Here is a 12296-nt window from a genome sequence, read left to right on the forward strand (position 1 = left end):
ATAAGGGTAATTGATTTCCTGCTCTCCTCAATCAAAAAATATCTTGATATCCAAAACCAGGGTCATTAGGTTGGATGTGAATGTACTCAGGTGGGAAACCTCAAAAGCTGACATTTGCCCATATGACATTGTGCATTGTGGGACAGTGCAGTGGAGAGAAGTTCTCAACTCCAGTCATTCACAAAGGAACACCTGTCACACTCCAGCTCTGAAAGCTCAGGGTAAGTAGCACTTGCCAACTATTGGCTTGTGGACAAAAATTGGCATGGATGCAAAGACAGAGGGGAAACTTAGATAATTTCTAACTACTACTTATAGCTACTTCCCGTGTTTTTACAAAAGGGGATTTATGGGAGCACCCTATTTTTGCCATGATATTTTCACTGTCATGACTCCCTCTAATACTTCATTGATATAATACATCCAATGGGTAGCCCTACATCTTTTAATATGACATTCCCCTCCCTGGTATACCTTATGCTGAGAGATTGATTACTTGCCATTAAAATCTTACTATTTAGTTGAATGTCTCCACCTCCTTTTGCACCATCACCTCCTACCCAACTAGAAAAAAAAAATGTTTCCTGTCCCCAATGTTTCCTTAATCATCTAAAGATACGACTAGATGTCCTCTGCTTAGACTGCTGAGTCAGAAACACAGATGGGCAGCTCTGGTCGGTAGTAATGAAGTAGCTCAGGCAGGAAGTGCTGAGAGAGATGGGTGCACAGTGCAAGCAGTGGGTGGGAGCTGCTGCCGCCCTGAAGCCCTGAGCCTTGAGAAAGGCAGTCTGCTTTCTGGAAAAGAACATGAGGCTGGAAGCCAAGAGGCTCGGGCTCGTCGCAGCCATGTGATTCCTTTGCTGCCTGGCTTGGTAAGTCATTCCCCTTCTCTGAGCCTCAGTTTCCCCATTTATAAGGAAAGCACAGGGCTGGCCATGGGAGACACGGGTGGTGGAGCTAGAGGTCTCCTAAGTCAGGATCTTACTGGGAAGATGGGCTCCTCTGAAGACAACTTGAGGTTGAGTTGGGAGCAGAGAATACATTTTAGAAGCAATGCCCCCATCAGAAGTTGTCAAGAAGGGACCACAGGAGAAATCAGAAAGAAATCAGAAAGGTCAGAGCTGAAGAGGGCAACCTCAGGTGTGGTAGCAGAAATTGAGAGGGAAGGAGAAGAGGGAGAAGGAGAGGAGTTTTCTTTCGCCAGTTAGATCAAGAAGTAATGGAATCTGAGGGTGGGCAGGGACAAGCTATATGGAAAGAAAGATGTCTGAATATAAAAATTACAGGATAGCCTAAGGGCATTTTGCAGCCCCAGAGGAAAATGCATAAGGCTGTCTGAGCCTGATCAAATGGGGGTGGTGGTGGTTTAAAACCTTAAAGGTAGGCGAAAACATCCAGGCAAGTCTGAAATGTTCAAATATGTCAGGCTTACTTTTCAAGATAATAGGTACCAATAATGTAGCCCACTCTGCAGGATACTCAATCTCTGACACACTTAACCATGGAACAAAAAGATTACTAAAAATGATAATAATAAAAACAACTGTTAGGTCTGATTATCCGTGCTCTTGCTATGAAGATCCCAGAGCAAAGCTTTGGTCCCAAGAATACTGGACCAAGTGGAGATAGATATATCTCCTGACTTTCAGCCTTGGGTCCTCCTCATGCTCCCCATTCCCATACCCCATGCTCCCACTGCATTCTTTCCTAGCCCAGAAAACTCCCCCAGTAGCCCTGGTGTTAATTCTTCCCCTACTCCCCCTCTCATGCTGCTGAGCCCACACCCCCTCACCAGTAGTTCTCTAATGTGCTGCTTACCCAGTACACTGGGGCTAATTTCTCCTTTGCTTTTCTATCTTTAGAGCTAGCAGCCTGTTCTTCCTTCACGTTGGATCTCCAGACCTATCAGAGAGCCCTGTACCTGCTGAATGCTGGGCAATGATTCAATGACAGAATGTCCATTATCACTAGGTTCCCTGGGTAGTCTTTCCATGGACAACATCAGTGGAGAACCTTTTGGACTCATATAATAAGATGTCATAGGGTCAGTGTCTTTCTTCCAAATATCCCTTGGAGGGGGATCTTCTTGTATTTAAGGGGAGAAGTGTGTGTGTTGCAGTTGTTCAGGAGATAGAATTTTACCAATAATATACACACTTCTGAACGTTTTCTCCCATAAAGACAGAGAAAGAGAAGGCACATTCTCCTTCAGATATAAGCCACCGACTATTCTAGAGACACCCTCTCTCACTGACACTGTTTTCAGGATTTCCAAAAAGGGCAGGGAGAGAACACTGATGAACATACACTATGCCTTGCATACAACATGGCCTTATATAATCTCTCATTTAGTACTAAGACAAGGCTGGAGAGATGGCTCAGCAGTTGGGAGCTCTGTTGCTCTTCCAAAAGACCTGAGTTCGTACTCCAGTAACTATGTTGGGTGGCTCACAGACACCTATAACTCCACCTCTCTCTTCTGGTCTCTGTGGGTACTGCACCCGCATATGCACATACCTACATATAGATACACATATAATTTTTAAAATTAAAATTATAAATCTGTTTTAAAAGATTTAGATAAAAATACTCATAAAACCCCATGAAGCCATGAAACAGAAAATACAAATGAAAACAGGAATGAGATAATACTACAGACCTATGAGAATGACTAAGATAATGTGAATGATACCAAATGCTGGTAGGATAAGAAGCTGGTAAACCCTGTCAGTCAAAAGTGGTCTTTGGTTGTAGAAGACATAAAAGCGGTTATCACTGTGAGACACGAATATGGCTAGAAGATAGTAATAGGACTAAAATCTGGGTGATGGCTACAAAGAGTGGGTCTACTTTATGAAAATTCATTTGGCTTATGATTTGCATCTCTTTCTGTACATGAAGGTTCACTTCAATGTATAATTTGTCAGAAATAACTTATCATAAAGATAAAATTGCTTGCTATAAAAATAGTTGAAAGATCACAGTGGATCTAGAACAAAAATTAAAGTTTGTTTCCCTTCATGCTTCAACTCTACTTCCCAGAAGCAACCATTGTTTCTTGTCTAAGCATACCCATACATATGGCCTATTTTCTTACAAAAATTTACATACTGTAGAGATCTGACAAGTGAGCTCAGTAGGTAATGGTGCTTGCCACCAAGCCTGAAGACCTGAGTGCTATTCACCAGAATCTACATGGTAGAAGGACAAAACCAAGTCCCCAAAATTGTCCTTTGACATTCACACCCTGGTAAGGCATGTGCGCACACACAAACACACACACAGAGGTAAATATTTTAAAACTTACAGTAGAACCAAGAAGAGAATAAGTTCTTCTTAGCTGGGTATCATGTCATATGACTATAATTTCAGCATTTAGGATGAGACAAGGCAATTGTGAGATAAAGGCCAGTCTGGACTGCATAGTTGAGCCCCTGTCTAAACCAACCCCCCAAATAAATGAAAGTTCACCTTGGAGGCCTTGGATGGAGGATATGGATATCGATATTGGTGGTAGATATGGGTATTGAGGATATTGGTCTCATTATGGAAACTAAAACCAGCCTAACACTCCAAATACTTGCATTCCCAACTGCCTTTAACTATGCTCAAGGTGATTATCCCCAGTCCTTTCCTAGCTTACTTCTCCTGGACCTTTGGAATGTCAGAGTAAACAGAACCAACTAGAATATTCTGAAGAGAAATGGGGACATGTTTCAGGTTATGAAACACTAAGTTCTAAGATTTGTCAAGGAATGCTGTCAGTCAGGTTGCAAACTCAGGCCAGGTGTTCCTTCTTCAAGGTCTTCTTCTTCCCTAATGTATTCCTTCAATTCCATCCTCCTGAGTAGGTTCTCATCTTGAACTTTCCTGGAGCCTCTATATTGGACATTGCTGTGGTACGTGTCTGTCACATTGCCATTAGTTGTCTGCTCACATATAGTTCAACTTTCAAGTTCATCTTGGTTTTTGTATTCCCAGGTCTAGCTCAGTACTTGGCCCACAGTGTGAACTCAGTGCAAATTGATTTGACCGAATGAACTGCTTCGAGGGAGTGACTTGTGAAATCACTTCTTGCTAAGATAGCCAGCAAATACAGGATCTTGGCTGGAGATAGCGAAGATGGCATTGTCTTAGCTTTGTGCTTCAGAACCGCATGGAGAACCTTGCATGGCACAACCCAAATTTTTAAGGTCATAAGGGACTTCACATGGGAGGCTTAAAAAACGTGATTTAGGGCTTTGAATAAAATGTATATATAACACAAATTATTTGTTATGACTTCATCTACCTAATGGAAAATAATCACTTTGAGTGTGGTGTGTTTTCAAGGTTACAGGTTGATTGCCCAAAGTTAAGATACATATGAATTTTGACCTTCTGGAGCCTATGAAAAATGACTGAAAAGTATTTAAATGAGTACTTAAGTACAAGGTTATTTGTTATGGCAAAAATATATTATTAGAAAAAAGAGAAGTAAAATTAAGGATAATACAGTTTCTGTTAAGGGGCCTCTGAAATTTGGCTTTCTTATGTTTGGTTCATGCATGTGTTTGGTGCATAGGGATGAAGTGAGTGAAAATATATTTTTAATTAAATACCTTTTCCATATATATATATATATATATATATATATATGCGCTCATCAATAGAGTAGCAGATAAATACATTATGGTCCATCATTTATACAAAGGGGACAGTTTCAGCATTCCCAGCTCATGCTTCCAACAATTTTGTCTGATGCTGCAACGAATCCCTAAAGAATGAGTAATTTATCAGAAAAGGGGAGAGGGACGTTTTGGCTCCTAATTCTGAAAGCTGGGAAACACAAGATGAAGTGGTCACAGCAGGCAAGGCCCTGAAAAAGCACCCGAGACAAACACCTTCAAGAAAGAAGGGTTTCAGAGGTTTTAGCTCCTGGTTGATTGGCCCCATTGCTATGGCCCTATGCTGAAGGAAAACACCCCATCAGGAAGCATGTGCTTCAACAAAGATGCTCATGATAGGGGGCCAAAGGAGGTCTAGGAAGGGACTGAAGACACAACAATCATTTTCCAAGGCGTTCCTCCAGTGCATTACTTCCTCTAAGGAGGCCTGCCACTTCATGTTTCTGCCTCATTTTAACAGCACCATCCGCTGGGGAAGAAGCCTTAAGAAGACAGCCTTTGAGGGACATGTAACATGAAGTGGACTGGGGACTGCTGTCGGTGGGGATACAAGTGTGGCAGGGCTATGGGGAGCAGAGTGAGACGAAGGATCAATCAACACAAAGTATGTAAGAAAATATGTAAGAAAATGCCATGAAGAAACCTTTAACATCTGTGTTCTAACTAAAACAGTTTTAAAAAGATCCAGACTATAGACAGTCCCTGTACTGCTTAACTCAGCGATGGAGAGAGGGGCAAGTAGGCACATTTGAGAGAGAGAGAGAGAGAGAGAGAGAGAGAGAGAGAGAGAGAGAGAGAGAGAGAGAGAGAGAGAGAAAGCATGGAGAGTGGTCTTACTTTTTGAACCCAATCTTGGAGTAACTAATACAGTCTTGTGACAAGGGTTGATATGAGAAACACATTAATCCCTCATGAGGACTCTGGAACCAAAGCACTTTCCACTAGGTCTCACCTCCTAACACTGCCAAATTGAAGAATGAAAGTTTTAACACCTGAATGTAGGGAGACACATTTATATCATAGCAATACAGAAGCACGCGCACATGTGTGTGTGCACGGCGCACACACACACACACACATAATGTGTGCTATACATAGTTAGGATAACATTTAAAAGGTACAGTAAAAGGTTAATAACCAGAACTATAACATGGATAATCATAGAATAACTATACATCACTATAATGTACTACACCATACACACTAAAATAAAACTCATTTAAAATGTAGAAATCATGCCAGTATTGTGGCTTGTGCCTCTAATCTTAGCACTTGGGAGGCAGAGACAGGGAGAGCAATGCCAGCTTGAGACCAGCTCAGGCTACACAGTGAGATCCTGTCTCCAAAAAAAGCAATGATAGATGGTGTGTGAGACTACTGTGCTATGCAGTTGCAAAAAACATACAGCAAGCTCCAAGATACAGTGTAAATTAAAACAAAACAAAACAAAAACAAGGAAAGCTAGAGATGTTGCTTGGTGGCTTGTTGGTATAGTGCTTGCCTACCGGGCATAAGGTCCTGGGTTTGAACCCTAGCAGTGTTTAAAAAAAAAAGACAAGACAAAGCACCAAGGAAGCAGAATGCTGTACACATTGCTGTATATAAAAGGATGAGCCTATGTATTTGCATAAATGTTCATGAAATAATTGTAATACACACAAGAAACTGTCTAACAATGAAAGACTCTGCACTGTATATTACATTATATTATCGTGCATCCTTTATATATTAAGCTCATAAGCCTATCATAATCATTGGTCAAAAATAAATATTAAAAGTAAGCACAGCAGCCATGCAAAACAAGAAAAGGTGATGTCAGGGCCCAGTAAGATGCCTTAGCAGTTCAAGGCATTTGTCTCATAAACCTAACATCTGAGTTAGAGCCTAGAACCCATGTACATAATACAGATTACAGGCAGTGGTGGCGCACGCCTTTAATCCCAGCACTCAGGAGGCAGAGCCAGGCGGATCTGGTCTACAGAATGACTTCCACAACAACCACTAAAGCTACACAGAGGAACTGGATTGCAGCTATGCATTAGCTTAGGTTGTGAAAGTTGATTACATGGGAAATTCAAGGCAAATAAAGCTGACTGTTACATTGTTCTCTTAAAAGCAGACTAAACACACAGTAGGATAGCAGTCTTAAGTGACTAAAGAAGTTTTATTAACATTAACTGTGAGGTCTAGTAAAGTTCCAGTCTCTTAGAATGTGAGAGATATTTTCATAGTATTATATTGCCATGATCCACAAAAAAATGTACAGAATTTTGTTTTATACTTTTTAATTAGTTCTTCGAGAATTTCACAAAGTTCATCTTAATCCTATTCACCCTTCCTACCTCATTTCCTCCTAGATCTCCTCTCTTCACTACCCAACCAGTGTTGTGTCCTTTTTTAACCCACCAAATCCAGTTTGTTTTGTTCATATCTTCTTAGATGTGCGACCTTCCTCTAAAGGGTCATCGACCTACCATGAAAACTGTCTATCTCCCAGTGACCATTGGTTTCCAGTAGTTCCTCAGCTAGAGGAGGGACTTGGTGCCCACCCCTCTCTCCAGGCTGGGATTTGATCTGGCTTGAGCTTGCACAGTTCTTGAGCATACCAACAGCAAATGCTGGCAGAGATGTGAGTAAAGGAGAATACCTATTCACTGCTGGTGGGAGTGCAACGTGTTGTAGCCACCATCGAAATCAGTGTAGAAGTTCATCAAAAAAACTAGAAATAGATCCACCATGTAACCTGGCTACACCAATCTCAAGGATATTCCCAAAGGTTTCTATGTCTTACTATAGAGACACTTGTTCACTCATGTTTATTGCTGGTCTGTTCACAATAGCCAGGAAATGGAAGCAGTTGAAACATCAACTGATTAGTGGATAAAGAAAATGTGTTACATTTCTCAGTGGAATGTTATTCAGCTGTTAATAAAAACAAAATTATGAAATTCACAGGTAAATGAATGGAGCCAGAGACAATTATTCTAGTCATGATAACCCAGACCCAGGAAGACAAATGTCCCATGCTTTTTTCTCATTTGCGGAAATAGTTTTGAATCTTTAAATGTGTGTGTTTCATTCAGAATACTCACAGAGGTCAGGAAATTAATAAGAGGCCATGTAGGATGGAGTGAATATAGAATAAAGTGACAAATGGCGGGGAGAATACTAGAAGAGGAGGGGTTAGATGGTGTGGGAGAATGGGGAGGGGGGGAGTATGGGGATAATTAAGACTAAGATCTGAAAAAAAAAATCACATTAAAAGCCACTACTGGAGCTCAGCCTGGTGCTTGGCTCTGGATCTCTGCATCTGCTTCCACCAGTTACTGGATGAAGGCTCTATGATGACAGTTAGGGTAGTCACCAATTTGATCACCGGATTAGGCCAGTTCAGGTACCCTCTCGACTATTGCTAGTAGTAATAAGGTGGGGTCATCATCCTTGTGGATTCCTGGGAAACTGCCCTAGTACCCTGTTTCTCCCTATCCCCATGATGTCTCCCTCTATCATGGTGGCTTCAGAAGTCCAGTCGAAGAGAGAGAAGAGGGATTCTATGAGCAAGGGCATCAAGATCATGATGAGGAAACGTATAGAGACAACCAAACCAAACTAGTGGAAACTCATGAACTGTGGACCAATAGCTGTGGAGCTTCCATGGGCTAGACTAGGCCCTCTGCACAGATGAGACAGTTGTGTAGCTTGACCTGCTTAAGGGGCCCCCTGGCAGTGGGATCAGGATCCTTCACTGGTGCATGAGCCCAGTGCGTATGGTGGAACACCTTATACAGCCTTGGTGTAGGGGGAGGGGTTTGGACAGCTAAATGTACCAGGCTCTGCTGACTCCCCATGGGAGGCCTTGCCTTGGAGGAGATGGGAATGGGGGGTGGGGTGGGGGGAAGGCTGGGGGGTGCGGGAAGAGGGAGGAGAGGGGGACCTGTGGTTGGTATGTAAAATAAATACAAAATTTCTTAATAATAAAAAAGAGAAAAACCAACAAAAAAAGCCACTACTGTAGAAGCTTCCCACAATATAAACATAGACCTATAGAAAAAAGTTTTAAAATGGGGTTATCCTATAAGGGAGCAATAATGTCTCCTCCACTAACACCACAGAACTAACAAAAATCCCCATGTCAGAAATGGGTTACCCCTTTGGAATTGTCGGGCAGTGAGATCCCACTGTACCTCTCCCCCTGCCCAGTATTACAGGTTGTTGCCACTGCTCTTGGTTACCCTCCAGAACATGACTGTAAGTCCCCTAAAAACATTTCTGTCAGCAGCAGCTTTCAGCCTTTGCCCTCAGGCTAAAGCTGTCTGAAAAGGGGCTAAACATAGGATTTTGAAGATGGAAAGAAAAACCAAATGGAAAAACAGCATCCATCAGTCAAGACTGCAAGCATCTAAACTCCACCTCCAAAAAAAGCCCTCCTTCCCTTATCAGTTGGAGAAGGTCTCTGGTTTTCCTGTCTCTCTACCCACATAACCTAAAGGGAAGGCTGCTTATTGACAGGCCCTACACACTTAAACAGATGCCTCAGCCAGCCCTCCCATTGCAGAGAGACATTTGTAGGGGAAACAGATCAACACAGTCACGGAGGAATCCCATGCCATCTACCCACAAAACTCAACAGTTCTCCACTCCTAAATACGGCCAGAACACAAGCAGGGCATGCTAGTACACACCTACAAGTCCCAGCACTCATGAGGTAGGTCTACATTGCATAGTTTCAGGCCAGCCATGGCTCCATAATGAAACCTGGCTTTAAAACACAGGCTGTGGATAGACAGCTAAAGATCACTAGCCATTTCAGGGAAGCTGACAATGTGACAAAGAGGGGACAAAATAAACAAGTAAAACTGACTCCAGAGGAAAGAGAGATTATTAGAGAAGTAGAATAAGTTTCAAAACAAATACATTCTGACTTGTGTCACCAGCAAGACTGGCCAGTTCTTGTCTTCCTCCTCCCCCTCCCCCTCCTCTCCTCCTATTCTTCCTTTTTAAAAAAAAATGTATGTGAGTGTTTCTTCTTCCACCTGCCTGTATGTATACGTATGTGTGTATGCCCAAGAAGGTCAGAAAAGAGAACTGGATTCCTCGAAGCTCGAGTTACAGGTGCTTGTGAGCCACCATGTGGGTGCTGAGAATCAAACCCAGACCCACTGCAAGAGCAGCCAATGTTTTTAATTGCTGAGACATCTCTCCAGCCCCAGTCCACCCCAGCACTGTTCTTCCAGCTTAAAATGTTTTACACGTTCTCTTTCTATCCCACTTAAAACAGTGTAGTTATATTTACTAATTCACCACAGTTTTTCTGATGTCAAATACTCTGAAATTACAAAAACAAACATTCTGTTCTAGTGGCTAATGGTAGAGCTGTCAGATAAATCAATTATGATGTGATGTGACAATATTATGATAGATTAAACACAGATGAGGCTACCTTGTGGGAAGGGTATTTCACTTCAAACGTTAATGGTAAGGGACATGGGAATCAGCCTGTACACGTGGAATAGTATAAATAAGCACAATATATCAAAGGAAAGGAAAATAGCTTAACATGCATGATGAGTAGGGATGAGCATAAATGGGTTGTGAAAGATGAGGAAAGAAATGTGGGCAGGGATTTGCTCATTTCTTGGGCTGAAAATAAAAACCATGTCTCTAATGGATAATCTTCCAGATATAGTTAGGAAAAAACCAGTCTCTGTGATGCCCTTCATAGAACAAACAAAATACTGATATAGTTAAACTCTTTCATATACACTGGAAATAATTTTCCTTGCAGAAATTATGACTCTGTTCTAGATTATCAATATAAAATCACAACCACAAGTGTATTCACACCCAAAGCAAGTTGTTGAAGTACAATACACTGAAAGAATGTTTCCCCTTTATAGTTGTTGGTTACAGATCAGAGACTAGGCTGCAAAAAAAGGAGTAGCATAAAAAGATGGGACTTTAAAATCTGTACCAGAACAACTGAAAAATGAGACAGTTCACATCTGATTTAATTCTTTCTATAAACTAAATCAACAGTTGTCAACATTTGATTCGAGCTCCAGGTACTTTCCTGCATGCCACAAATCTCCGTATTTGCTGGGAAGAAAGTTTGACAGTCACTTCTAGATGTAGGAAGCTGAAGGTTTTCTTTTCATTTCTGTTTGTTCTTAGAAAGGGTCTGTGCAGACCAGGACGGTGTCTACCTCACTATGCTCATGCCACAGGCTCCCAAGTGCTAGCATTGTGACAGTGTCTCACCAGCCCAGGCTTCGCTGAAGAGCTCTCTGTGGGGCCCACCACAATGGCCAGCCCTTCCAGTGTTAGAGAGAAATAAGTACAGGAAGTTCCAACAGGAAGGACCTCTGCCTCGGAATGAGACATCCTAACAGAGCTGAAGCTTGAAAAGTGGAAAACTAGCTATTGTTGCATCATGCAAAAGGACTATTGTGAAAAGGACAGGAAGAGAGAAGCTTCTGACAGGACACCTCAGTGTCATGCACTTGCAGAGCAAAAAAGAGGCCCCAGGGCTAGAGGGGGGAGAAGGAGAGAAGAAAGAAGAAAGGAAAATAGGGGAGGGAAAGAGGAAGGAAGGGAGAGACAGAAGAAAAGAAGGGAGGGATGGAGGGAGAGGGATGGAGGGAGGGAGGGAGAGAGGGAGGGAGAGAGAGAGAGAGAGAGAGAGAGAGAGAGAGAGAGAGAGAGAGAGAGAGAGAGAGAGAGATTGATTCAAGGAATGAATTGAAATACGAGTCCAGTACACCAGAACCATTCAAACATTTAAATATGCCAGGGCACATGTTATGGCACTGCCTTGAGTCTGGAACCAAGTCTTAGGTCCAATTGGATTGTCTAATACGGTTACATAAAAGATTTCAATTTAATCTAACAGTGTGGAAGGTAGATGAGGGGGGCAGGAAAGGAAGCCAGGAGACAATTTGGGGTGCTACAGTTTAGTAAGCCAAGAAAAGGAAGGAGTCAAGGCCTGGGTTTGGTTGCTGACAGGAGGCATGATGCAAAGCAGTAGTAATCGAGAAGCTGTGGGGAGAAAGAAGAGCACTGGAACTGGACAGCCATCTAAGGTAAGACAGAGAACGGACGCGCCAGTGACTCTCAGGTCTCTAGCCTCTCTAGTTAGGTGCACGGGTGAGGCCAGTGACTGGGAGAAGAAGAGGAAGAAAGCAGAGGGAAAGGAAAGACAGATAACCAAAAAGAAGACCAAAGTTTGTTTGTTTGTTTGTTTTTTGAGACAGAGTTCCTCAGTGTAACAGTCCTGGCTATTCTGAAACCCAGTCTGTAAACCAGGCTGGCCTCGCACTCACAGACATCCACCTGCCTCTGCCTCCCGAGTGCTGGGATTAAAGACGTGTAATGGGTACAAAAAAGAAGATCAAATGAAGAGTAGACAGTATTCTAAGAGGAAGCAACTCTTTAGATCCATGAGTGGCCTGTGACTTGAGCAAGCAAATACGTAATAATAACTGAGCCATATACATCCCCAATAGTGGAATACAGTTGTCTTTGGTAGACACAAGCGGATAACCTCAAAGTAGGAATGTGAGCAGGACATGTCATAGATAGCCTATAAAAAACGCCTGGTGAAAAACAAGATCAATCATTTTCACAATGCAT

The 12296-nt window shown here is 42.3% G+C and overlaps 1 long non-coding RNA gene across 1 annotated transcript; it reads left to right on the forward strand.

The window, feature by feature from the left end:
* The first annotated feature begins 634 nt into the window (after positions 1–634).
* LOC119086664 lies at positions 635–4268 on the forward strand. The gene is made up of 2 exons (XR_005090011.1): positions 635–872; positions 3982–4268. It is a non-coding gene; the product is annotated as an uncharacterized LOC119086664 (long non-coding RNA).
* Positions 4269–12296: the final 8028 nt, after the last annotated feature.

This window comes from Peromyscus leucopus, chromosome X (assembly GCF_004664715.2).
Source record: "Peromyscus leucopus breed LL Stock chromosome X, UCI_PerLeu_2.1, whole genome shotgun sequence".
Classification (NCBI taxonomy): domain Eukaryota; kingdom Metazoa; phylum Chordata; class Mammalia; order Rodentia; family Cricetidae; genus Peromyscus; species Peromyscus leucopus.